The 26,931-nt window shown below is 42.5% G+C and overlaps 1 protein-coding gene and 1 non-coding gene across 10 annotated transcripts in view; both read left to right on the plus strand.

Moving 5' to 3' along the window:
- Positions 1 to 26,931, plus strand: part of ATXN1 (ataxin 1) — a 412,658-nt gene that overhangs the window by 287,391 nt on the left and 98,336 nt on the right. Inside the window, exon 8 of one of the 9 annotated variants that reach the window (XM_055406905.2) lies at positions 14,425 to 14,504. The exons of the other annotated variants lie outside the window; for them this stretch is intronic. The gene's annotated coding sequence lies outside the window, so the exon portion shown is untranslated. The remainder of the gene's footprint in view (positions 1 to 14,424; positions 14,505 to 26,931) is intronic. 9 annotated transcript variants of the gene reach the window in all.
- Positions 15,002 to 15,074, plus strand: TRNAG-CCC (transfer RNA glycine (anticodon CCC)). Its single transcript has one exon. It is a non-coding gene; the product is annotated as a tRNA-Gly (tRNA).

Raw genomic sequence — 26,931 nt, forward strand, 5'->3', positions numbered from 1 at the left:
GTCTCTCTGTCTCTCCCTCCCTCAGACACAAACATACATAGACGCCTCTTCCCCTGGTATGCTCTACTGAAAGCAAACCAGCTACAGAGGGGCGGCCTGACTACAGAGACCATGGCAGCCTTGCACACAGCTAACTTTCTGGGCCCAGATTCTAGGATAACGGGCATAAGGTTAAAGCCCTTCTCATCCAGTCTCTTATCTCTTACACCGTTCCCAGATCTGGATTCGTTGAACCTAACCTCTTCATTGCAGCCGACTCAGAAATGCAGAGCTCTGAAGCCTATGTATTTACTTATTCCATTTCAATCTTAGACTGGCTGGCCGTACTTCAGTTCACGAAACTGAAAACTCCAGATTAGTTTCCATGATGAAATATGTGGCCAGAGTTGAATATTGTTTAGCAGAAGCCACGTTTGATCTTTGGATAGAACTCCATCCAGGTTCTGCCTTGGGACCTTTTGCATTGCTGGGAGCCTTTTCAGACAGAAGGGAGAGAGAGAAGATGAGAAAGCAGAGCTAGGTGTCCGTGAACACCTGTGTCAAAAGGTCACAGGTGGCGTGGGGAGAATTTCCAAATAACACAACTGGATTTCAGTGGTTCATGTGGACCCACGGTTTTCACTGTCTGGACTCCCTCTTCTGTTTTGGACCTCATCTTTCTCTCTCCCAGATGCCTCCCATCAGTTCATGCGCCGTGACTGAGCTGGGGAGAAACACTCTGGTAACTACATATTAAGCTGATAGGGACCTCAGCCAGAATAGTCACACTTTACAAAAGCTCGGGGATTCAGGATTGAAATTTTTTAATGGTGGAATTTCAGCTGATTCTGGAGGCGATCCTTTAGGTGTCATTTTTTCAAACATATTTGGAAGCAAGCACCTATGCATCTAGTCAATACGTGCTATCCATTCTGGTCTTCTATGCTATAAATTTCCATGTATAATAATTGATGGCAATCTTTATAATACCCTAAGAACTTTGTATATGAATTTCAAAGCTATGGTATGCTTCACCAACTTTTTTTGTTCCCACTTTTTAAAATTGTGATTAAAATACACACAACACAATTTACCATCTTCACCATTTTTGGGTTTTTTGTTGTTATGTAAATTTTTAAAATTTTTTGTGTTGGAGTATACCTGACTAACAATGTTGTGATAATCGCAGGTGAACAGTGAAGGGACCCGGCCATGCATATCATCTTAACCATTTTTAAGTGTACAGTGCAGTGGTATTAAGTACATTAGCATTGTCATGAAACCATCACCACCATCCCAGAATGCTTTTCACCTTGCAAAATGGAGACTCTTTACCATCAAACACTAACTCTTCATTCTCCCTCCTCCCAGCTCCTGGCAAGCACCATTCTGCCTTCTGTCTTCTAGGTAACTCACCACAAGTGGAATCCTATAATGCATGTCTTTTTATGACTAATTTACTTTATCTTGCATAATGCCCTCAAGGTTCATTCATGCTGCGGGCATGTGTCAGAATCTTTCTTCCTTTTTAACGATGGATAACATTCTACTGAACGTATAGAATATATGTAGTCTACTGAATATATATTAAATTTATTCATACATTGATGGACCCTTGGGTTGCTTCCAGCCTCTTGGCTATTTTGAATAATGCTGCTCTGAACATGGGTGTGCAAATATCTGTTCAGAACACTTCACCAGCTTTCTTTTATGTGCTTGCCAGATATAGTTGCTTGAAGAAGACATGTACCTACCCTCGCTGAACCTTTTTCCTGAATAGAACTAGGTAGCCTTTGTGCCCAGGAGTGTTATCTGAAGTATCTCCTCTGCTAAATCTCACCTGATACCTGAAATGCCATTAATAGCGGTTCAACGCTGGTGCCTCATATGATAAAGAATCTGCTTGCAATGCAGGAGACCACGCCTGTCTCCAGGGGATCTTCCCAACCCACAGAACAAACCTGTGACTCTTATTTCTCCTGCATTGGCAGGCAGGTTCTTTACCACTGGCACCACTTGGGAAACCCAATAAATATATTTATTGCCTTGCCTTATTACTGCATTTATAGCCTTATTACTGCAAGTATCACACTGTATTAAAGTTACTCATTGATATTATTTTGCTTCTCCTGATAGAATACAAGCTTCTTAAGGATAAGATCCTTGTAAAATTTATGTTGGTTTTTCAGGCCCTAGTAAATGTTGCCCACAGACACCTCTGAGTAAAAATTCATGCATTTATTCACCAGGCATTTATTGAGTACCCCCTCTATGTCTTCAAGTGGAGCTTAAACTTCTGCCTTTCTGGTTTTGGGTGGCCGAAGATAACTCTGTCCACCATACGGTTTTGGAAGATTTTAGAAACCTTCAGATCTGCCTTTCTACACTTTTTGGTGCAGAACCTTGAACTAGATGAGTCACTCAGCCTCTCAGTTTTCTATCACAAATCTCCCCAGTTTCTTTGCTTCGTTCAGAAGCAGCATCTATCTAAGTAAGTTTACATTCTTCTATTCAAAATTAAGACAGTGAGACGAGAAGACTGTGTCCCTATCTCCAACCAACATCAAGCATGGACATTTTATAAATGCATACATTCACTTCAGTCACTTAGCACATTGTTAATAGTAATCTCCTTAGAATGGGGGCCACGGTTCGAGTCCTTGGGTTAGTATGCTCTGTGTTGACTTATAACTGTATACCTCAATGTATACTAGCAACTCACAGCCCAGGGATAACATGCACTCCCTTAAGGTATGTCCCCCTTCATCAGATGATGGTTATTACCTTGTAAATGAATCTATCCTAAACTAAATTATGACTTTAGGCTCTAGCCTCAGAATCTGTTAGTTCTCAGCGATGTTACTATCAAAGCTAATAGACAAATTATCATTTGGGTTTATATTGTTGTTGTCACTGTTATTGTAAAGGTTAAAGGTATTTCCTGTAACAGATTTCAAGATGAAATTGTGATTATTGGTACAGTTCCCTATTTGGTAGGTAAACAGTTAAAGATTTGTTGGTCACTACATTGAAACAAATTGGACATCTTTACGAAGAACATATTTTAGGATTCACAGGATTCATTTTATAAGGAACAGAAGAAAACAGGAATAAGTGGAATCTTCAGACAATCTTTTAGGCTTCTTTTTAGACCATAGTTTGGCTTTTTCCTCTATTAAACATTTGGACAGAGTTGTTAGCAGGTAATAAAGTTTAAAGTCAAATGTTTTTTAGACATTTCCCCTTCTGGCTCTCTCGTATTCCTACTTTAATGCAGTCGAAATGAAAGTTACAGAAAAGATAATAGCAATATGCCTAAATACTGAACTACAGTAAATAGCTGTAGCGAATTTATGCCCATAGAAAGGAAGAATTTGAAACAGATGGCTTTTGGTTAAAGGTATTTCCTGTAACAAATTTCAAGATGAAATTGTTAGTTTAGCAAAGATGATAAGTCTTTAGAAACACTGTTGCTGAGTACCTTTTATAGGATTCCTCCCCACCCTAAGGACCATTACCACCACCACTCCCTCCTCTGTATGTAAAAACAGCTTTGAAGGATAAAAACAAACACTGAATCTGACGTTGGTGATTGGCTCGTGCATCCCTCTGGTTTGTGGATGGGGACCCCAGCTCAGTTGTAAAACAACTCAGTCATGCTAATTCCTGGTCGTGTTTCTACATTATCTTCATAAATAATTTGCATCGTGGGGTGTTTCTGCATATCTTGTGCATTTTAATGCTATTTTTAGCCAGGAATTTTTATTTTACAATAACAGTTTTTTGAATAGACTAATCAAGAAGCCTCCTCCAGAGTCAAGGAAACAAGTGCTGAGAATATGTGGGGGGCGGGGGGTGGGGTGGTCTATCTCCTTTCCTCCTCAGACATTTTTCCCTCTGCTGCTGTTCTTGCTTCTGTTGCCATTACTTTCTGTAACTTTAGTTCTTTGGAATTGCCATTTCTTTTTTTTTTTTCCTTAGACATCAGAACGTGGCTGTTGAAGTAATTTATGTCATGAGAGGCTGCACCACGGTGATCTGAAGCCAGCGTGGCTTTTGTGTGAGGCACTAGCTATTCTCCCCTTAACAAGGAGAGTGTTATTGGAATCTTGAATTATGAGATGGAGTGTTACCTCTTTCCTTTGAAACAGTTGTCTCTTACAAGTAATCTCTGCAATAGCTTGAAGAGGAGTTAAACTAGAGCTGCAATATAAAAAACCTGCCATGTTGCTGTCATTTAGTCGCTCAGTCATGTCCAACTCTGTGACCCCATGAACTGCAGCACGCCAGGCTTCCCTGTCCTTCACGATTTCCTGGAGCATTTCAAACTCAGGTCCATTGACTCAGTGATGTCATCCAACCATCTCATCCTCTGTCATCCCCTTCTCCTCCTGCCCTCAATCTTTCTCAGCATCAGGGTCTTTTCCAGTGAGTCAGCTCTGCATCAGGTGGCCCAAGTATTGGAACTTCCGCTTCAGCATCAGTCCTTTCAATGAATATTCATGGTTGATTTCCTTCAGGTTGTCACCTATAGATGTTGGCATTTGAGTGTTTTCTTCTAGAATCTTTTCTATGGGTGTGTGTACAAATGAACAGAGGCGGTTTTACAAAAACGGAATTATAACTGATAGACTTTTCTGAACCTTCTTTTATCACTCTGTTGTCTGTTGGGAACATCTTTCCTTGTTGATAAATATAGGTCTTTAAAACGTTTATGGCTTCTGAGCTTTCTGATGCACGGACATAAGAGTGAAGGTCCTCTGACTTCACCAATTGCATGTGCCCTTTTTGTTCCTCTGTTTTTTTCTCTTTTCTGCTAGGATCCATCACATGCCTCTTGCTCTGCTCTTGACTATGGTCAGATGAAAAACCCGAGTGAAGACAAGATACCCTATTAGATAGAGAGCTGTGCTCTTGAGTCCCCGCCTCTGCATCAGGACTTCTGAGAAAGTATTGCTCTTCCATCTTGGCCTCCTCGACACACTCAGCATGTCTTTTCTTGGGAATTTTATTTTCCCTTAGATTCCCAGTATCTTCTGTTGCCTTTCCCTCAATACTGATGACTCATTACCTCACCTGCAGTGGGGTTCCCTTTCTCTTGGGTCTCTCCTTTGGCCTGAATCAAGCAGAGACACTTCTTTTTTACTCCATCATGTCCCTTTCCGGTAGTCTGGAGTGATCCCACTCACCTTTCAGAACCCACTTTGAAGCTCTAGGCAAAGTCCAACACCTCCAACCTGATCTCCAGTTACTTGTCAACTTGTGACCTTTGTCTTGTGGTCAAGTGCAGTGCTCTATTGACCACTCTTGCCAGTGGGTTCTACCGCTAAGCCTTGCCTGTGCCATCACCTCCATCTGAAACACCATGTCCTCCCAGTTCTTGACCCACAAACCAGTCCCTGCTGGGATTTCAAAACCTGGACAGGGGTCATCTTGATGGCGTCTTCTCTGGTACCTTCCATAGGGCTCCAATCAAATCTGGAAAGTCATCTGGAAGGAAAAACCTCAAACCAGTTTTGTTTTTTTAATTAACAGACTTTAATTTTTTCAAGCAGTTTTAGGTTTACAGAAAGTTGATGGGAAAGTACAGAGTGTTCCCACATTCCCTGCCTCCCTCCTGCCCCAAGCCAGTGGCCTCTGTTATTAACCAATAATGATATATTGGTCGTAACTGAAGTCCAAGATTTACAGTCGAGTTCATTCTTTCTGTTGTATTGGCTTGGCCATAAAAGTTATTTGGATTTTTCCATAGTTCTGATACAGTCTATGGGTTTTGACAAATGTAAAATGATATGGGCTTCGCTGGTGGCTCAGTGGTAAAGAATCTACCAGCCAATGCAGGAAATGGGGGTTCAACCCCTGGGTCAGGAAGATTCCCCTGGAGGAAGGCATGGCAACCCACTCCAGTATTCTTGCCTAGAGAATCCCATGCACAGAGGAGCCTGGTGGGCTATAGTCCATGGAGTCACAAAGAGTTGGACATGACTTAGCGACTAAAGCAGCAAAATAGCATAATGATATGTATCCACCAGTACAATATCATAGGAATAGTTTCACCACCCTAAAAATTCCCCGTTCTCCATCTATTTATATCTCCCTCCCAACCCCCAAGCCCTTTTCACTCGCATCATAGTCTTGCCTTTTCCATAATGTCAGATGGTTGGACCAATACAGTACATAGTCTTTTTACACTGGCTTCTTTCACTCAGTAGCATATATTTAAGGATCCTCCATATCTTTTCATGGCTCAATAACTTACTTCTTTTTATCACTGAATAATATTCCATTGCACAGATTACTGCAATTTATCCATTCACCTACTGAACGACGTTTAGGTTTCTGCCAAGTTTTGGCAGTGCATAAAGCTGCTATAAACGTTCATGTTCAAGTTTTTATATGGACCTCAGTTTTCACCTCCTTTGGGTAAATACCATGGAGTGTGATTGCTGAATCATATGGTCAGACCATGCTTCATTTTGTAAGAAACTGCCAAACTCCTCCACAGTGATGGGACCATCTTGTGTTCCCTCCAGCAATGAGTGAGATTTCCCATTGCTTCACGCCCTCACAAGCATTTGGTATTCTGAATTTTGGTCATTCTGGCCGGTGTGTTTAGTGGTATTTTGTTGTTTTTAACTTGAAATTCCCTGAAGACATATGATTTGGAGCGTCTTTTCATAACTTGTTTGCTCTCTAAAGATCTTTTGTAGGAAGGTGTGTATGTAGGTCTTTTATGTATTTTTTTTAATTGGATCGTTTGTTTTCTAATAACGTTGTTTTCCCTGTCGCTCTATTTTTGCGGTTATTTCTTTTTTAACTCAAGCTGGTTCTTACTGCTTATTAGACTGCTTACTACTGGAAGGCACACTGTCCTTCCTTGATGAACGCATGGATCTCTCAGAGTGGTGGTCACTCTGCGTCCTCCTGAATGCGAGCTTATCTACCTCCTTTGGTGCCCAGGCTGCTGCTTTGTTAGAATATCCAAGACAAGAGCAGGAGTCAAGAATGTAGCTTGCCTAACGTAGATCACAGTGCTTAGGTTGATTTCTGGTGTTAAATTTCAGAAATTCCTTGGCTCCTTTACATTAATTCCTAAATTTTACTCTTTGCTGTAATGATTTAATAGCATATTTTTAAAATGTTATTTCGGGTGCCTATTTAGTTTTCCCTGCAGACTACTGAAGTCATTTTAACTTCATCTTTCTGACCTGCTAAAAGCAGTAAATTGATAGCAGTAAGTGAGAGATATAAGCTGCTGTGTATCTAATACGAGGAATTGCATGGTCTATGTATGCAGTAATAGTTAATGTGGGAGGAAGTCAATGTTAATTAGTGAAATTTCTGAATCACTGACTACATTATAGATAATACAGAGCTTCCCAGCCCATGTGTTACCACAAATGGGCTACAGATACGTCAGCCTTTGGGCATCCTTAAACCCTGAGGTTATAGAGCCCCTGGTGGGGGCAGGAGGCCGGGGCTTGACCGCTTATGCTGGTATGTTGCTGGCCAGGTGTTAGTTTCTCTGTGAGTTGTGACGAGAGAGAGAGAGGGAAGAGGATAGAGAGAAAACACGTGGAGGAGAGAGCTCCAACACTCACTGGCATAATATGAAATGGGGAAGATAGCAATTTAGAATCAACAAGTATCAGTTCATTGTCAGCTCTCCAGTAGCAGAGATTGTGTCTGCTTAGCTCACTGCTCTGTCCTCACACCTAAAACAGAGCTTGGTATATAATAAATGCTCAATAAACATTTATCAATTTAATTCATGAAACATACCTGAATAATAAATTCATCACACCCTGCTTCACCCTCTCTTTTCCTCAATTTCTAGAGCCAGAACCAATTTATTTCTATATAACACGTAGAAATTTATATGTTGATAATATGGCTCTTTTTGTGACCTAAAGTGGCACAGTCTACAGCATGGTGTTGGTTAAGGAGGCTGAGGAACCATTGATTCTTTCTTACCCTCTCTTATTTAAGTCTGGACAATGGTGGGGATGATAATTGTGATGATGATAACTATATAATTTGCATACAGCTCATAAAATTTATTGCTTTACATCGATGTAATCCTCAGAGCAACTCTTAGAGAAGTATTTCTTTCTATTCCCATTTTCATAAATGATGAAACTGGTGCTCAGCAAAGTTAAATGATTGTGGAAGATTGCACAAATGGTACATGACATAAATGGAACTTGAGCCCAGACATTTTAACTTTTTACTTCAAATCTCAAGGACTTTTCATCTATACCAAACATTATAAGGTTTAATCTAGACTCACTTTTAGGGCTTTCCTGGTGGCTCAGACAGTAAAAGATCCGCCTGCATTGAGGGAAACCTGGCTTCTATCCCTGGGTTGCGACGATCCCCTGGAGGAGGGCATGGCAGCCCACTCCAGTATTCTTGCCTGGAGAATCCCCATGGACAGAGGAGCCTGGCGGGCTACAGACCATGGGGTCACAAAGAGTCGGAACGACTGAGTGACTAGCAAAGCACAGAGACTCACTTTAAAGCCTAGATCACCTTCAATTATCATGTTATTTGATACAAATGGTGGTGATAAAGTAAACTTCAGTTCAGTTCAGTTCAGTCGCTCAGTCGTGTCCGACTCTTTGCGACCCCAGGAATCACAGCACGCCAGGCCTCCCTGTCCATCACCAACTCCCGGAGTTCACACAAACCCATGTCCATCGAGTCGGTGATGCCATCCAGCCATCTCATTCTCTGTCGTCCCCGTCTCCTCCCACCCCCAATCCCTCCTAGCATCAGACTCTTTTCCAGTGAGTCAACTCGTCACATGAGGTGGCCAAAGTATTGGAGTTTCAGCTTTAGCATAAGTCCTTCCAATGAACACCCAAGATTGATCTCCTTTAGAATGGACTGGTTGGATTTCCTTGCAGTCCAAGAGACTTTCAAGAGTCTTCTCCACTTAGGAATGCTTAAATGAGATAAACATTTCTAAACCTTTTTTGAAAAATGTAGGCTTAAGCTAGATGCTAGTGAGAGTTTTCCAGGTCTAACGAACTCTTAAAGGTCTGAATTAGTGGAGTTTTAGTGTGAATTGATGGTCGCATTTTCAAAGAATCAAGTGATGGAAGCGTAAACCTACCTGCTGTTATAGAACTTGGTGAGGTGAAATGAGATGAGAATAGATGGTGTACTATGAGAATAGGGATGTGAAGAGGCAAGCTTAAGCGGATCCTTTAAGTACATTTGATGCCACCCTTTGGACAGGAAGAATTGCCTTTAAAATTTCACACTGGCAAGAGGAAAAGAAAATCGGCAATCTCTCTTCTTTTTTTACCCTTTCATTTAAATGTTTAGTCACTTTGGTCTACTTCGGTTTTGATTCACAAATGAGTTTTCAGAAACTGCCCTCCTGTTTTTGTTTGTTTGTTTTTTAATGAAATATTTAATTTTTCCTCTGAAAACTGACATAATCACTCGGACATGAGATGGATACTCCTAAATCTTCTCGTTTTTGTCAGTTGAGTTTAATTTTACGCTATCTACAAAATTGGGAAAGGTCTTCTCATATAATTCATGAGCAGTTCTGGACATCCCATATTCATCCCTGCATTTAAGTAGTTCTCCAAATATTTATTGAATGCCAGCCACAGAATCTTTGGCCTAAAGAAGCTCACAGTCTTGACTCTGGTTCTCGATTCACCAAACACTTTGTTTCTCTTCCACCAAATTCCAGACTTTCTCTCTCTGTGGATACAACTGAATGCTGTTTGTAGAATTCTTCCTGCTTGTAGTGAGCAGCCATATTGCTCATTAGGCACTTTATAAGCTCGAGAGTTTGAGGGGAAAAGGCAAAGGGATCAGTGAGTAGCTTGCTGTTTGGTTTCCTGGAAAGAGGACTGCCCCAGTGATACTAGAAGAGCTGTTGTCACTGCAGCTCCCTGTGTGTGCTCGCATTGTCTATACGTTGGGGCAACATCTTCTGTGCCTTATACAAAGATAGCAAGGCTAAAGATAGAACCCAGGGGCATGAAAACCTTTTCAACAACCATGTTTCAGTTCAGTCTGTTCCCCTGTTGGCTTTCAGAAGGGGAAAGAAAAGAGAGAGACCTCTTAATTACAAAGGCCACATTTCTTTCAGCTATACTATTTTCAATGCTATGTAATTTGAAAGCTGAAGTGGCAAGTGCTTGCTTTTAAATGTGGAGAGAAGGTGCCCCCTCATGTTAGGCTTCTCTGATAACTCAGTTGGTGAAGAATCCACCTGTAATGCAGAAGACCCCAGTTCAATTCCTGGGTTGGAAAGATCCACTGGAAAAGAGATAGGCTACCCACTCCAGTTTTCTTGGGCTTCCCTTGTGGATCAGCTGGTAAAGAATCCACCTGCAATGCGGGAGACCGGGGTTCAATCCCTGGGTTGGGAACATCCCCTGGAGAAGGCAAAGGCTACCCATTCCAGTTTTCTGGCCTGGAGAATTGCATGAACAGAATAGTCCATGGGGTCGCAAAGAGTCACAACTGAGCCACTTTCACTTTCACTTTTCATTTAAGGCTTAGAAAATGTTGACTTTGATTTAAACAAAAGGAAAAGTCTCCAGGGCCTAGTAATGGGGATTGGTATTACCAAAAAGCAGAGTTTTTGTTCTGGTGTTGGCCTTTGGAGGAGTCTTCTCCTTTTTCCCTCCCATTGTTTTATTCCTCTCCTCTGGATCAGGTGTGTTCACAGATGAACACTAAAGTGGGGCTCAGGGAGGCTAGGATGAGACCCAAGGCTGGATTTCTGGCAGAGCTTCTCCGTGACTCCCAGGAACAGGATGAGCTGCCTCTGTGGCCTGGAAAGTCCATTTCCAAGACAGAACGTTGATCCCTGTTGCTAAAATAGGCTGGTCAGCGTTCCTGCAAGGTCCCAAGAAGAGCGTGGAAGCTATTTACTGAACACCGAGTCTGGGTCTAGGTGAATTTTATGTTATTTTCTTAGAAGATATCTTGATAAGATAGACATCTTGACAAGGTGGATATTGCTATCTCTATGTTGCAGATAAGAGAGGCTACGCAAAACGGAAGTGAGTCAGCTCAAAGCTACCCTGCTAATAATAATCATGCTGGTTTTGACCCTAAGTAAGTCTGAGTAATAAAACCCATGCCCTCTCCACATCACATTCCTTCCCTTGAATCAGAAAGTACCAGCGGGACAGGTGATGGCAAGGGGCCATGATACCACAGGTAGATGAAAAGCTTTCTGCCCACCTCCTTCTGGTCTCTGAAAACCCATTCACGTATGCAGATGTGTTGCATCCCTGATGGTTCCAGCCCTTCGCCTGCGTAACTTTACATGTGAAAAAGGTTAAAGAGACCACGGAGACGTTACTGGCATCCAAGTATTTGCTGTCATGTGGGAGGAAAATTATACAAGAACTCCATTTTTTTTCCTTTTCTTTCCTGCATTTTAGGCATTGTAGAGTTACAGCAATAATCACCCACAGGTGCAAATATCATCCTCTACCTTTATTTGATGATTTACAAATATTTTTATTATCTTTTTTCTTTTCTCTTCTTTTTTGCAGTTTAATCCGAAATATTTATTTTATGACATTGATTTGATATTTTCCATGGTAAAAGTATTCAATAAGGCTTCCCTCATAGCTTAGTTGGTAAAGAATCCTCCTGCAATGCAAGAGACTCCGGTTCGATTCCTGGTTCAGGAAGATCCCCCTGGAGAAGGAGGGATAGGCCTCCCACTCCATTATTCTTGGGCTTCCCTCGTGGCTCAGCTGGTAAAGAATCCACCTGCAATGCCGGAGACCTGGGTTCGATTCCTTGGGTTGGGAACATCCCCTGGAGAAGGGAAAGGCTACCCATATCATGTATGGTATTCAATACATTATATGCAATGATGAATCATTTAAAAAGACAAGTATAGAATTTAATACGATAATAAACAGATCAGCAAACATTGTTCTCTTCTTCACTTTCCAAATTCTAAGATTTCCCCCACCCCGCCCCCACCGACACCCAGGACCCTCTTCACTTTGTTGATCTTTAGTTTCAACTCCTTTTTTCAAACACAATCTGGTGTGAAACCTCAATATATAAAACTGATAAAGGAAAAATTTGTTAGTATAATGTTTGTTAAAATTCAATGTATAATGCTGACTTATAAAACCCAGAAAAAAGAACAATGAGGCTTTGTGGATGAACACAGAAATTTAAAATCAGTGTTACGGATGACAGCTGCAGGCTGTTCTAACTTCAGTTTCCAATTTATTCCCTTTTGTTGTTGTTGATTTTTTTTTAATATTGTTGCACAGTCTTGAGAAAATAATCCTGGTTCCCTAAAAAAATGAGTTGCAAGTAATGATAGGGTATTGTATTTTTTTTTTTAAAGAGCTTCCTTGCAATCTTAGGATATTTTTACATTTAAACTTATCCACTTAGAACTCATTCACTTAAAAGGAAGAGTAGAAACAGCTTCTTTCAAAGTTGAAATCATTAACGATATGAAACAATTTGCAGTTTTTAGTTGGAAAGGCTGCAACTGGGGGAACCAATGGTCGTTTCCTCAGCTAGTCCAAATCTTCCATTAGAGGCAGAAAGTACTTTTTCAAATTATAACATTAATAAGATGCTCACTGATGTCTTTAAGAAAAAAAAAAAAGAGGAAACCTACAAGCCTGGGGGCCCATTTCTGTCTGTTCAGTTCCAGAAGGTACAGTTTACCTTTTTTGGCGTGGTGAGCCCAATCTTTGAATTTCATGCTGGCATTTTGCTATCGTACATGGTTACCTAGGTCACTGCAAAGCCAATACCTCAATTTTGTTCCACCATGTTCTGCCACACGCTTACTTATTATGCCAGAATTCAGAGTTTACTCGAATCAGAGGATAAATAGTCTATTTATGTCCCTTAAACTTCTTATAAGCTACTGGTGCCATCTCTTACCTTTTCTTCTTTTTTAATGTTATAGTTTTTTTCTGTAGAAGAAACCAGATCATTTGTCCAGTAGAATTTCCACCGTCTGGATTTTGATGGTGGATTTCGATGGTGGTGTTAGGCGTGTTTGTGGTGTTGGGCGTGTTCCGTTGTGGTCTGTCTCCCTAGGGAACTGCTGGGAAGCCCTAGAGGCATTGTCTGGTTCGCTTTGTTTTGCCCGACAGCTTTCCAGTTGGTCTTGTGTTTGGGGGTCGTTGGTCGGTAGTGTATCTTTTTGCAATGAGATCTTTGTTTAAATTATTAAATTTACAGGGAATTGCGAAATGATGCTAGTCTAATTCTATTATTCTTTGTTCATTAATTACCAGGAACCCTTGTTCGAGACGAGAAACTTCCCCTCACCTACGATTTGTTTACTCAGTGCTTCCAGTTTTGTATAAAAAGCAGGATGAATACTTGACTCTTATTTACCGGTGTTGAACATAAAATTTGTTCATGATTTTCTCCCTAGTCACCATTTTTAAAAGTATTACGGTAAACTCTTGAACTTAAATGGTATATATCTGCTGTGTTTCAATCAGTTATAGATTTTACCATTAACTGATACTCAAATGGCCTCATTTTGACTATCGACTGCTAACTGTTCAGTTTGGTTCTTTAGTCCTTTCCATGTAATACTAGTTGTTTTCTGTTTTTTTGGATTTATATATATATATATATATATAGTTGTCTTGCTTTCTAATATGACAGTAAGTTCTAGGCTCCTCTTGTACATTTCCTGCCTTAGACCTGGGAACACCTTTTCTTGCAAGGAAACCTGCTTCCTTTTAGTGAGCGATGGCATTTGGAGACCACAGTCTGGGCTCAGGTGTTCTCATTATGACTGGGTTTGTCATTGTTTCTCAGCCTTTTCAGTGGGCACAGCCAGAGTTAGGAAATGAATCAATTTCTCTTTCTATCAGTTCAGTTCAGTCACTCAGTCGTGTCCGACTCTTTGCGACCCCATGAATCGCAGCACGCCAGGCCTCCCTGTCCATCACCAACTCCCTGAGTCTACCCAAACTCACGTGCATCGAATCAGCGATGCCATCCAGCCATCTCATCCTCTGTCGTCCCCTTCTCCTCCTGCCCCCAATCCCTCCCAGCATCAGGGCCTTTTCCAGTGAGTCAGCTCTTCACATGAAGTGGCCAAAGTATTGGAGTTTCAGCCTCAGCATCAGTCCTTCCAATGAACACCCATGGATATATATAAATATATATATTTAAATATTTCTATATTTATAAATTTAAATTTATATATATATATTTTTTAAGGTGAAATACATCATAAGTTTATACTGGTGTGCTAATTCTTCTTGATCTCATTCGTCTTCCTCCAGTATTTTCTATTTTCAAGCGGAAAACAGCAGTTCTCAATCACACCAACACAATTTACTCATTTTACCCACACTACACTCACCATAATTTCTGAATAAAAATACCAGCGACGCCCCAACAATATGTTTACTAAAAACTTTTCACTTTTGTTTTGCTTTTTAGTCCTTTGGGCAAAAGATGTACAGTTACTTCATAATGTGCTGGGGTCACTTGGAACAGTTCCTGTCTGAATGTTTATGCAGGTAACTAGATAGATCTTCTTAATATAATACCCTTTATGCACCCCTCTCTCTCTCGGAGCCCCAAGTTCCTGGTCTTCTTATTCCACTTTCACCTGTTTCATATCATATTATACCTTTCTCTGAGAGCTGTTTTCACATATAGGCATATGTATTTGTGTGATAATATCATTAATGTCTTTTCTCCCCAAAGAGAAGGCAAGCTATCCAAGAGTAGGGACCATGCTTGTTTTTCTCATTAAATCCTTAGCTCCTAGTAGCATAATGCCCGGCATATAGGAGACACTGCATAAGATTTGGTTTGTTAAATGAAAAAAATAACTGAGATGTATCACATGATAGACTGAGATCAGAGGAGAAGAAAGAATGTTCAAGAGCAGATAGAAAATTATGCCGTAAAGTACAGCATCATAATAAGTGGATGGTTATTGATAATACTGAGTCATCAAAGAAAGGTTAGAATGTATTATTCTTTATTTTACAAGGCAGTTACCGGGACTTCCCTGGTGGTCCAGTGGTTAAGATTCTGAGCTCCCAATGCAGAGGGCCCAGGTTCGATCCCTGGTCAGGGAACTAGATCCCATATGCTGCAACCAAGAGCTCACATGTTATAACTAAGACCCGGTACAGACAAATTAATATTTTTAAAAAAATAAGTAAAAGACAGATACCTAAATATAGCACTATGAAAGGAACAGATCTTAGAAAAATTTCAATTTGGTAAGTGAATTTTTTGAAAGGGAAGAGCAGTTAATTTTTGTAAATACTTCATTTCCCAATAATGCAGATAAATGTTTTCATCCCACTGTGAGCACAAATAGTGTCCTGTCCCTTATTTCTGCCAGTGAAGGCTAAGGGGACACAGGGCATTGAAATTACAGTGAATAAGGAAAGGGATTTATTGATTTCCATGCCATCTCTTTTCCTTGATCATATAAGAATTGCCAGAAAGGCTAACAAATGGGCATCAAGGGAAAGAAGAAACAGTAGGACTCTTGGATAATCCTCCACCGGATAATTAAGATTTAACTGGGTCTGTTTTGATGTGTGCGCATGTTTTCGTACATGGAAAAGGATGAACCCACAAATATTATAAATGCCAATTTTTGAAGGCTGTTGGAAAATGCAACCCATCGCATATGGTATCAAATTAATTTGGGGTTTCACTTGTCTCGGTCTGATGTGGGCACATTGAATTATGAGATAATAGTTTGGCATCCGTGCTTGCAGTGCTTTTTTGTAAGCTTCTCAATTTCACAAAAATTCCTCGAGGTCAAAGGATGTGTGGTGACCCTTGTTTAGCAGATGAGGAGAGAGGCGTGGAGCTGATGACTGGCTTGCCTGAGCTTTGGAAATAACTCATCAGTAGAGCCAATGAGACCTAGGCCTGTGGACTGTGGCTGAAGCCTCACCATTTCTGCCTTTACTTTCAGTGTTTTCTTTGCCTCCCTTCTCTTTCATGCCGTTGTATGCAACCTGTTTCACCCTGCTGCCCATCACTGTGAGAGGGAGAAAGGAATTTACAGCAGGATGGATTGTGTGTGCTGAATTCCATCAAGACATAAAAGTGCCTGTAGCCCTGGCAGTATTAAAACATTCCAGTGATGTTTTATCATGGCTCTACCAGGGCTCCACATGGCAAGGAGGTGCCCAACCTGGAAAGACCTCTGTCTCTGTTTGTAGTGATAGATCGCTCTTGTCTGCCCACCTCCAGAACCTCCTAAGAGTGTTTGGCTTTTTGTAAAGCCAATCATAAAATTTAATTTGAAGTGGAATAGTTGTTTCTCCTGTAGCCCATGTGAAATTTGGAGTGGCAGCTAATTGTGTTAAAGTTGCCAGTAAAGAAGCACTTTGAAAGTGTGAATCACCAGTTACCTCTTGGAGGGGCTACTGAACTAAGTACTAATAGCTGTAGGTACTGACCTCAGCCACTGCATTCAAAGTACGAAAGATTCTACACTTGATTCCACAAAGTGTGTCTGAATGATTCTGCTTCTTATTTAGGTGATTACTTTAAAGAATATTTATAGACTTTAAGGAATATTTATAGACTTTGCCAAGGTTTCTCTAAACCTTCACCCAGTTCCTAAATCTGACACCCCAAAAGGAAAATAATTTGGTACAGAACCCGTCATGTATTTGTTGAATTGACACTGTCGATAAATGCTGTGTGGGAAAGGACTTCCTTGCACTTCTTTAGAGCACAGTATTACTGCTGTATATTCACTCTGTACTGAGAGGTGAGGACTGAGTTCTATGGTGCCTCAGAAAATATCAGAACTTTAAGTTCTAAAACATAGCTTTGAGGGATCAGGATACATAGAAACTCAGAATATTTGAATGTCAGCCCAGATGCTGGCAGACTTCCATTCAGATTTTGTCGTGAGTAAAATGTGTACTCAGTGACTAGGTTCAAGCCCTTGGTCGTTTATAAGCAAATCTTTCTACTTTTCCTAAATCATTGCCAAAAAAAGAAAAAAATAGGTTAAGCAAATTTTGTGGCGGTGCTTATGCGTGCACAGACATGCATGAGGCCCCTACAGCTTCCAAACTTGGAAAGCATATTTTAACAGCCCAAGTAGATCTCCGCGTTTGATCTATATCAGAAGCTCTTTTTTTCCCCTTCTTCTTCACTTGCTTTTTAATTATATAGCTGAAATGTTTTACCTATTAAATCTGTTTGGTCTTCAAGCTGTAAACATCACAAACAGCTAATAAGCTTTAGGAAAGAAAAGGAAATTGACATTTAGTATAGAGGTTCCACAAAACCAATGAAAGGCTATGCAAATGATCTAGAGCAGACAGATTTGCATATCCTTGTTGGTTTCATGATGATATTCTCAGCGTGAGCCTGGCTGACTTGCCTTTTTACCTCTTGGGATGTGGCATGTACTAGTGGTAGAGAGCCCTGCAGGGTCAATTTAACAAGTGTAACATTGTGATTTTCCATGAGGTTTCTCAGAACCACTGAGCAAAATGCGGCAATAATTAGTGGCAGAGGAAACCGATTTTTGAAGTAAATGCTTTGGCAGACGGGGCAGGGAGGGACATTCTATCAGTCTTTAACGTTGCCAGGGTAGGATGAGCAAGTTTTGGTATTGGTGCCATTGCATTTTGAAATAAATATACACCCACCAATTCCTCTGCTCTTTTGTTTTAGTCGCTAAGTCATATCTGACTCTTTGGTGACCCCATGGACTGTAGCCCACCAGGCACCTCTGTCTGTGCGATTTCTCAGGCAAGAATACTCGAGTGGTTTGCCATTTCCTTCTTCGGCGGATTTTCCTGAACCAGGGATCGAACCCTCATCTGCTGCAATGCAGGCAGATTCTTTACCACTGAGCTACCTGGGAAGCCTTCCTCTGTTCTTTTGAGAGTGCTCCATTCCCAGCACCAAAACTTTTGCTCAGAGACTGGAGAGATTTTGCAAGCCTCTGTTGGCTGTATCAACACCGGTAAAGCAGGCTAAGGAATCTGCTTTTGCCACCATCCTGTTAGAATAAGAGATAGTAGCCTACTGGCCAAGTTGTCTATTTATTTGATTAATTGTATGTCTTGCCAGACATTGACACATGGAAGCATAATTGCATGGTGACCAAGAAGGATTTGCTGTTGTCAAGACTGGGATTTGAACTATACGCTCTGGCATCCCTTCCCACCTTGGTTTCTCACCCGTATGTGAGAACTGTGACATTAAGTGAGAGAGGAGGCAAATTCTTACCGTGCCTGGCTCACAGTAAATGCCTAATAGATACTATCAGAATCTTGAAATGCTTTCCGAATTATATAATCAGGTTTTCCTTTGTAATATAAAATTTTTTAACCATCAAGGTAACTTTCCAAAGAAGAGAAAGGAAATGAAATTCACCCCTGAAATGGACTTGGAGGAATTTAGAGGGTCTTTTCCAAGTTGTTATAAAACACCTCTGAAGTAAATTTGCCCATTTCTGCCCACACCAATCCTATAACATTCCAGGAATAAAATCTGCACTTGAGTTTAAAAATAAAATGGTGGAACAAACTGAATTAGAAGTCCTTGGCAGACATCCCCGCCCCCCCCCCCAAGAGCAGAATGTTCTCTCAATTGGTGGTATCGCAATAAAAAAGAAGATGTATCTTTTTAAATCTGCCTTTCTTCCTCTTCTCTTCAACTAGTTGTATTTCTTTATCTTAAAAACCCAGTTTGCTTGGATTTGACCTCATCCCTCTGATATCTGCACTCCCACCCCCCACCCCAAATAAACCACATCCGCACAGACCTTCCTTCCCAAGAAAGCATGGAGCAGGGACGTTCTCTGATACCGTATATGTGCATACTGGACGGCGCAGAGCAAGGTCAGAGAACCATGAGAGGGCTCTGCTGTTCTCAGTTGCAAAGACTGCCAAGAAAGAAAGAAAAAACACCTCAAATGTATTTGCATCTCTCCCGCCTCTTTTTTTCTTCTGTAAATATTCAAACCCTTTTTAGAGAGGCTTTTGATAATGTCTTATCCCAGCAAATGCCATGAACCCTGGATGTACTGAGTACTCCCAAATCCCATTGGATGACTCAGTAAAGAGAGTCAGATAAAGTGCGGTTGGCAGGATTGGGTAGAGAATCTTGTTATTATATACACAGATACACACACAGGCGCGCACATGTACGCCCCAGCCACCCTCACCCCTATCATCACCATGAAAGTTCTGTAAAAACTAGTCATCCTCCTCTCCCTCACACAGGCGGTCGCATCTTTGCATCTTTCCCAAAAAGGGAAGAGGGAAAAGCTTTCTTTGGCTGAGCCATATGTAAAAAATTATGGAACATCTGTGTAAGTAACAACATACAACAAGACAAATTATTGGTGGTAAAAGGCAGAGCCCTTGTTTTAAAAACATGTCTGGAGATAGTGTGTATATAGAGAGTCTTGCTTTGTGCTAATTACGCATAATAGCTGTCAGCTTTGGGGACCGCGGGCTGGGCTCCTTGATACCTCGTGGCCTCCGAAGGGTGTGCCTTTTCTTGTTCTTCTCTTGTTTTTTTGTTCTGTCTTCCTTTCCTCCTTCCTTTATTCTCTGTGGCTCTTGTTGAACAAACCATATAGCTTTATTACAGTAGTTGCTGTGATTTGGAAAGCCACATCAAAAACGTGGGTGACTTGGCAACTCATGTCTTGAAATGTACTAGCTCACCCACCCCCATCCCCACCGTAACCCCTGATTGGATCGTTTCCATCTAGTGCTGGTCCCAGGAGTGCAGCAACACGGGTCCAGGCCACTCAGTTTTAGGAATTCTTTTCCTTTTCGGCATTTAGCTGTTCTCAATCTCAACACCCACCATAAAAATAATGTCGTTCCAGGCGAATTTAGTTGCTTTCCTTCTTCTGAGACTCGTGATTTTGCCGGAGCGGCAAGCCTGTCGGGCACGTGTACTTTAAAATGTGAGAAACTTGGGGAGTCCCTGGTCAATAGAGAAAAAGGTGTTTGGAAGAAGTGGAGGGAGGGACATCTTTTTATGGGGAAGAAGTATTAGGCAGACTCTGGTTTCTTGGGAAGAGAGACGGTTCAGAAGGTGCTGCTCCTCTTCTCAGAAACCCCTAAGCTCTCAGCAATATGGCGAGGAGGGGACAGGGCCAAGGTGACCTCTGTCCCCTCTCCCCAGCCCTCCCTCTCGCTCTTTTCCCCATTGGTAGCCCATGATCCGGCCAACCCTGTCTCCCGTCATAATTCCAACATTCCCTGCGTATTCACGTCCACGTTCCCTTCATTCTGACCCCAGCCCATCACAGAATCCTCCCCAGGCTTCCAGACCCAGCTTACCCTCCATCTCCTCCAGGAACACTTCCAACTGCAAAGCCTGCCTCTTTGTTGGGCTCCCAGATCCCTTTATTATTTGTACTTCTTTGCTATTTATAATACTTAGCACAGCCTGCCCGATCATGTAATTCTGTATAGCTGTTGTAGCAGAAAAGGCAGTGCAGAATGCTGGCTAGATGTGCAGGCGCTGGTGTGAGCCTGCCTGAGTTCAAATGCCCCTTTACTAGGCCACCTACGAGTGCCGTAACTGGTGTAAGTACTTCACCTCTCTGTCTAGTCTCCTCATTTGCAGACGTGGCTTACTAATGTGCGTGCTAAGTTGCTTCAGTCGTGTCTGACTCTTTGCGACCCCATGGACTGTAGCCTACCAGGCTCCCCTGTCCGTGGGATTCTCCAGGCAAGAATACTGGAGTGGGTTGCTATGCCCTCCTCCAGGGGATCTTCCCAACCCAGGGATCAAACCCATGTCTCTTATGTCTCCTGCATTAGCAGGTGGGTTCTTTACCACTAGCGCCACCATAGCGCCTTCACAAAGGCATTGTGGGGGTTAAATGCAGGTACCGTTCTTACAGCACTGTGTAAGCACTTAAATACTAGCAATAGTAGACCTGATGTCTTGTACATGCCTTTAGCCCTTGTAACTGGACTTTACATGTAGCAAAGACCCAATCCATACATATCACATTGGTTCAGGTACATCTGACCACACGCAAATCTGTTCCATCGAGTCAGCTAAGTAATTCAGAGTGCAACAAGCCTCCCCTCCCACAGCCCCATCCTTCCAGTCACTGAAGAATCTGTGCAGAGTCAGAGTATCTCAAAACAAGCGCCAAGCCCTGTGGGGAACATCTCCAATCGTCTTTAGGCGTCTGCTTTCTCTTTTGGGTGCAGACACTCAGCAGAGCCCCGTGATGAGGCAAGCGTCTGTGTGCAGCGTTATTTTGCAGAAGCCAAATGAAAGAATGGGAGTTCATCCTGGCTGAATGTTTCCCTCCCAGTTTCTAAGGCTCAGGGCTGTAAACACTGGAGGGCACTTTGAAAACGGAGCCCTGGAAGTTCTTCTCCAGTTGTGGAAGCATATATAGCAAATCAGGTGGATAAAAGTATGAAAAAAATCAGCAGTGAGAACCACCTGTCCTTAGAGTCTTTGTATATAATATTGTGTGAGGGTGTGCTTATGAGTGTGTTTGTGTGTGTGTTTAACCTTCATGCACAGAGCAAGGTGGTATCTCCACTTGGAACCAGCCAACCCTATGTGACGTTTGCCTCTGTGGTTCTGATCTCGCCCCACCCCAGGAGGCAGGTGGCAATATCTGGAGACATTTTTGGTTGTCACGACTTGGTGAGGTGCTATCCGTGTCTAGTAAGTAGAGACTGGCGATATTGTTTAGCATCTGTAAAGGTGGGATATTAGTTTCCTAGTTAAGGATTGAACCCAGGCCCTGGCAATGAAAACTCTGAGTCCGTCAAAGAATTTCTTGAGCAGCCTGGTTTACTTTTTAGCCTCAAAAGAACCATAGGCATTCTTGGCGAGGAATGTCTGTTGGATCTGCCCGGAGGAGAGCCACGGACCTCCCCGCAGGCCACGTGGGGCTTACCTCTGGACCCGGACAGAGCACTCCCACACAGGCCCCTTCCTGGTCTTCCTCCTCAGGAAATCCTAGTCCGTGAGGACAGGCTGGTTCTGACGCTTTTCTTGGCTGGCAGATCACTTCTGGTCCCTTCATGTCAGTTCCTGCCTTGTGTTTGAGTTACTCCTAGTTTCTTAGTTTTATACTGAATAGCACCACGAGATACGAGACGCATCTAGCAGTTAGAGAAGGGTTAAAATGGCAGGAGGGTGCTGGGTGGGTGGGGATGCTGGGAAGAGACGGGGGAAGGCAAGAGAGGAAGAGAAATGTACAAATGGAGACTCGCTTGGGTGAGTGGTCCTGGAGTTCTCAGAGCTTTGGCTGCCAGCGTCTCCATCCTTCTCACACACACCCCACCACATGCAGGCCAGGTGGCTCCTGCTTACATACATGGCTTGGCGCTTTTACTCCTCGGCTGAGACCGTTTCACACATGAACAACACAGCCTCCTCCCAGAGACTTGTCATCCATCTGCTTGCAGAAGGGCTGTCTGTTTCCCACAGAAAACCGGTCCAATCAACATTTTCCTTTGGCCGGAGTAGCTTACCAGCAGCTCCTCCATAAGGTCCATAATTGCGATTTCTCATTCTCGTTTGCCCGGCTGGCTTCACCCTTCTGGCCTCTCTCTGTGTCTCCCCCGCCCGCCCCCAACCCTCAGCCCTCTCCGTGCCTGTTAAGAAGCCCTGTCAGAATGAATGACAGAATCAACTTCCTTCCCCCGCCCCCAACGGCTCACGACCCCCAACTTCCAGGCAGTGTTGCCTTCGGTCCTCACGAGGTCTGCAGGTCGTTCTCTGCACGCGTGATGCCCCTTCCAGGGTGGCGCAGCGGGTGGGCGCCCGCCTCTCACTCTCCAAGCTCTGCCACCATAGCAGTATTGTGGGCAAATATGCCACTGCGTCTTTTCCCTGGGATCTGCTCCAGCCTGTCTTTCCCCATATGCTTGCAGCAGACCGTGGTTAATATCAGTCTGTGAGCGTCTTGAGGCTAGCTCTGAAGTCTGACTCCAGTGTCATCATGTCCAAACTGTGCACACGCCTCGCTCTGACACGCAGGGTCATCTCTCACTGGCCAACGAGGTATGGGACGTGGACCACTAACTCCACTATCGCAGGCGTGTTTGTGGTTGAGCAAGGGAATGTGTGATGGACGTGGGACAGACCTTCTCCCAACGATTTCTCATTCCTAAATTGTGAAAAAGTGAGTAGCACAAGTCGGGAGGGAAATCGCAAGAACCAAGAAGTAAATCTAATGGTAAACTTTTTTTTGTTTAGAAGATAAATGTTCAAGCCTTATGGACCCAAATTATAATGGAAAAGCTTTGTTTAAAAAAAAAAAATAGCTGAAAACTGCTGCTTTAAAGGAAAGGGGAAAAATTGAACGATGATTAAGAAGGTAGGAAAAATCTAAAGAATCCATGGGGTGAGAATGATGCTTTTCTGTGACCTGTAGCTAGACTTTGTTTTCCAGTATAATATATTCAGAGCATTTCTAGATAATAAGGGATAATTACTCTTAAAATGCTGCTATACAAAAAGACATTTTAAACTAATACACTTGAGTGAGGACTGCAAGTACCTGATGGGTCACTTTGGGTGAACTTCTTGGTACAGTGACGTGGGTCCTTCTTTTCCTGAATGTGAAGTTTGTGAGTTCAGAGAGGTCCTGAGACAGCACCCATAGATATTTGTTCTATTCTGCTCCATGAGACCCTGAAATCAGGCATATCTGTGTGTTTAAAGTAGGAAAGAATTAAGGAGAGCTAGTACTTGGAAGCATTTTAGAGGGAAGGGAAATATTGCTCTGCTTTTGGTTGTTCACTTTTATTCATGGGCACATGGTGAAATTGTCTGCATAGGCACCAGAAATGGCCATTCATAGAAGACCTCAGGCCCACAAGGAAGTGGAGAGTCCCTGCCCAGATCCAGCAACCTCAGAAGATTCTGGAAGGTCCTCAGAGGAGACACGGCACCAGGGCTTGGGTGTTTCCAGCCTGACCTGAGCTGCTCTGAATCTTCCCGATGGTTAGTCACAGAACACCCACACTTCCCTAGTCCCTAGGACACTTTTCTCAACCCCTTGACTCCTAACCCCTTCAGAGATCCCAGGCGATCCTATCAAAGCCACACACAGCAAGATCTTTGAGAGGCTTCCATAAACATCCCTCAAACCAGCATTTGAAGTGGGGAGGGGGTAAGAACAAAGAGGAGAATTCTGGTTTATTCTCCATGAAATGGCCACTTTCTTGGGGGGCATGAGCTGATGTGTGCTTGTGCTTAGAAAACAGGGCAGACCCTGGAAGTAAGTCAACTCCATGCTGCTGCTGCTGCTGCTGCTAAGTCACTTCAGTCGTGTCCGACTCTGTGCGACCCCATAGACGGAAGCCCACCAGGCTCCCCCTTCCCTGGGATTCTCCAGGCAAGAACACTGGAGTGGGTTGCCATTTCCTTCTCCAATGTGTGAAAGTGAAAAGTGAAAGTAAAGTCGTTCAGTCGTGTCCGACCCTTAGCGACCCCACGGACTGCAGCCTACCAGGCTCCTCCATCCATGGGATTTTCTAGGCAAGAGGACTGGAGTGGCTTGCCATTGCCTTCTCCGAGTCAACTCCATGCCAGTGTTAAATAGCCAGGATTTGCTGATGCAACCACGACAGGTTTTTGAGGGAGGGACAGTCAGCAGTCAGGCTCCCAACAGGGTTCAAATGTCACCTTTCTGCCACAGTGATTTTCCACGAGTCACGTGGACAGTTCTCAGCACACTCCCACACACTTGTACACACACACTTATATACCTGTTTCCTGCCTTTGTTTGAACGCATCCCTCTGCTTTGGCTTCTAGTAGCAATTATATTTTAGCAACAATTACAGATGGAACTGAAGGTGAGAACCCCCCAGTTCCAAGCTGAGCTCACCACCAACTTTCAGGACTGTTGAGCTCATTCTTGAATAGATAACAGATCAGAGGCATCCCTCCAACCCTCAGACTTGTGAATTAACAAAGTAAATATATTAGAAATGGGTGTGTGATTATAAGAATCCTACCCTGCCCCATCTTTGTCACTAATTTCCCCTTCCTTAAAAATGAATTTTAGTTCCCTCTCCAAAGTTTGTTACCTAAATCAGATATCATGTGACAGTGTTATTCTTTTTATTGAGATATAATTGGCATGTAACAGTAAGTTTAACTCACACATGTTGATTTGATGGGCTTCCCTGGTGGCTCAGTCAGTAAAGAATCTGCCTACAATGCAGGAGACCTGGGTTCAGTCCCTGGGTAGGGAAGTTCCTCAGGAAAATGGAATGGCTACCTACTCCAGTATTCTTCCCTGGAGAATTCCATGGACAGAGGAGCCTGGTGGGCTATAGTCCATGGGGTTACAAACAGTTAGATACGACTGAGTGACTAGCACTTCACTTTGTTGATTTGATACATTTATATATTGCAGTCTGATTGCCACCATAATGTTAGGTAACACTTCTGTCTCATCACGTAATTATCATTTCTTCTTCATGGTAAGAACAGTTAAGATATACAGAGAGTAGAGTGGTTGTTAACAGGGTCTTGGTCGGGGTGGAATTGGGGAGATGTTGTTTAAGATACAAACCTATAACTAGAAGATAAATAAATCCTGAAGATCTAATACACAGCATAGTGATTATAGTCAACGGTACTGTGTTATAAACTTCAAAAATGCTAAGGCAATTTTTGAAGCACTTTACTAAAAATAAAGTCTTTTTCAGTAGTAAAACTTTAACATTCCTGGTTTCCCTCTGCCTTGGAAAAATATGAAAAAATGAAAATACCTCATTGGCCCAAGTTCAACAATGAACAGAGATAATACAGATGGAAGAAACATCTTTCTGTGAATAATGGAACCCCCCCACCCCACCCCCCTCCAACCCCTACTATTGCCCTGCATTTGCTTGGGTAGCATGTCCCCACCTAAGGAGACTTTTTTGGAAGGAAAGAATTCACAACTGGGTCTTTATAATGAGAGATAGGGTGTGCCTGGTTGAGTGAATTCCATATTTGATTTGGCAACTTGCAGGACCTCTTACTATTACTGTCCCTCATTTTTTAAAAAAATTACATAAATCCAAATATTTATTTTACTATTTGAAAACCTAGTTTTATTAAGTATCTTTTAAAAATTGAAGTATAGTTGATTTGCAGTATTGTTAGTTTCAGTTATACAGCATTGTGATTCATTTGTGGGCTTTTTTATAGATTATGTTCGATTATAAGTTGTTCAGTTGCTCAGTTGTGTCCAACTCTTTGCAACCCCGTGGACTGCAGCACGCCAGGCTTCCCTGTCTGTCACCAACTCCCGGAGCCTACTCAAACTCATATGCATTGCATCAGTGATGCCATCCAATCATCTCGTCTTCTGTCGACCCCTTCTCCTCCCGCCTTCAATTTTTCCCAGCATCAGGGTCTTTTCCAGTGAGTCAGTTCTTTGCATCAGGTGGCCAAAGTATTGGAGTTTCAGCTTCAGCATCAGTCCTTCCAATGAATATTCAGGACTGATTTCCTTTAAGATGGACTGGTTGGATCTCCTTGCTGTCCAAGGCACTCTCAAGAGTCTTCTCTAACACCACAGTTCAAAAGCATCAATTCTTCGGCCCTCAGCTTTCTTTATAGTCACTCTCACATCCATACATGATTACTGGAAAAACTATAGCTTTGACTAGATGGATCTGTGTTGGCAAAGTAATGTCTCTGCTTCTTAATATGCTGTCTAGATTGGTCATAACTTTTCTTCCAAGGAGCAAGCGTCTTTTAATTTCATGGCTGCAGTCACAGTCTGCAGTGATTTTGGAGCCCAAAAAAGTAAAGTCTGTCACTATTTCCATTGTTTCCCCATCTGTTTGCCATGAAGTGATGGAACCAGATGCCATGATCTTAGTTTTCTGAATGTTGAGCTTTAAGCCAACTTTTTCATTCTCTTTCACTTTCATCAAGAGGCTCTTTAGTTCTTCTTTGCTTTCTGCCATAAGGGTGGTGTC

Source organism: Moschus berezovskii, chromosome 23 (assembly GCF_049115385.1).
Source record: "Moschus berezovskii isolate FMDL1 chromosome 23, NW_MosBer_1.0, whole genome shotgun sequence".
NCBI lineage: Eukaryota > Metazoa > Chordata > Mammalia > Artiodactyla > Moschidae > Moschus > Moschus berezovskii.